Source organism: Echinops telfairi, unplaced genomic scaffold (genome assembly GCF_000313985.2).
Source record: "Echinops telfairi isolate 266 unplaced genomic scaffold, ASM31398v2 ScPeMD7_7437;HRSCAF=8475, whole genome shotgun sequence".
Classification (NCBI taxonomy): Eukaryota; Metazoa; Chordata; class Mammalia; order Afrosoricida; family Tenrecidae; genus Echinops; species Echinops telfairi.
Genome location: NW_022111337.1, coordinates 98183 through 99875, shown reverse-complemented (window position 1 = coordinate 99875; position 1693 = coordinate 98183).

Here is a 1693-nt window from a genome sequence, read left to right as displayed (position 1 = left end):
TAATCCTTGCTTAAAGTTGGTGAAATGATCATTAAAAGAACCTAATTAAAATGCCCTTTCAATAGAGCGGGCTCTGCTTCTCCCAGGCCAGAGCAACGATTACCAGGCAAGGAGTTTCTCAACATCTGATGCTTCATATGAAATGCACCGTTTATGCATTGTATTCAATTGCTTAGAGACAGTAGCCTAGGATACCTTTTATTCTTTCTTCCTGTAGAGAATTCTCTCTAGTTTTCCATGTTCTCAAAGTAACTGCTAAATTCAGTTTCCCATTCTGTTTGAAAGACTTTGGTCTCAACTCTTGAGACATGCCAAGAGGGTCCCGGTGCCTGCTCACCACCCTCGCTGCCTCATCTGACCTCCCATCCAACTTAACATAAAATTAATGGAACCATAAAGGACTTCCCTTGTCAAGGCATCAAGTCCCCAAGTGACACAAGCAATCAAAACATTGGTTGCTGAACACGCCATCCACCCCACCCCCCCAAGCAAACCAAAAGCCCCAAACCAAACTAACTGCCATTGAGTCAATGCAGGTTCATAGAGACCCTATAAGATAGATTAGAATGGCCCTGTGAGTTTCCGAGCTTGTAACTCATTCCAGGAGTAGAAAACCCACCCCACCCCACAGAAGCACTGTAGAAATAAGGTCTGGCCATCTTCTTTCATTAAGATCACAACTAAGAAAGTCCCATGGAGAAGTTCTATTGTGCAACACATGAAGCTCCTGAGAGACAGAATCAATTTGATGATAATAGCTTTTCACAGCATTTACACTTGACTGCTCTCACCTCCACAGCTCTTTACGCCTTCTTTTGACTTGTCCTTTAAAGTCCTAGGATTTATATCACCCTTCTCATTACATGAAGGGGCTTCAAAAAGTTCATGGGAAAAATACTGTTCCATTCTCCGTGAACCGTTTGAAGCCCCCTCATATGACAGCTGCTCCCAGAGGTTAGGTCCTGTGTCTCCCACCCTTTCCAGCACTATCTTGCTAAGAACATGTATCTGATTAATATTTGAAAACTAATAGAACCAATGAACAAGATGTACAATTTATTAAGATGTATTTTCTACATTCTTGAACATGCATATTCGTGTAGAACTTTTAATTTTACAGAACAATTGAAGTGATAGTGATACCAGGGATTTATCGTCTATTACTTTATGTTCCTTTATATATTGATGCCAACTATTTTACTGCTGAATTCTTTCACATTTCCAAGGAAATGCACTTTCCAGTGCAAATGCTAGAATATGAAGGCACCTTTCCTAATTTGTTTTACAAAAGATTAAAACCCTTACTTCCAAAGACTCACATGAAACACCAAATAAGTGACCACTCTCACTGAAACCTAGAAGCCAAAGCTAACTAGACTTTCATTCAAAGGAACAGCATTGTCAAGATTGATATATTTACATTCGAAAGGGAACACAAAAGTGATCAACACCGTGGCCTCCAACACCCACACCCACACCATTTAGAATGTTAACTGTGGGGGGAGGTCAGGTATGCAGGCACTTCCCCCCCTGAGGGCGATCAGTTGCCAGGCTGCACTAGCTCTACTTCCTGCTGCTAGAGACAATGGGTTACCTCTCTCTGGAGCCCAAGGCCATTAGCTTGGTTCCTGTAGGAGGGGTTTGCACCCTACTGATAATGTTCCTATGGAGACCCAGAGACCACCCCCTAGAC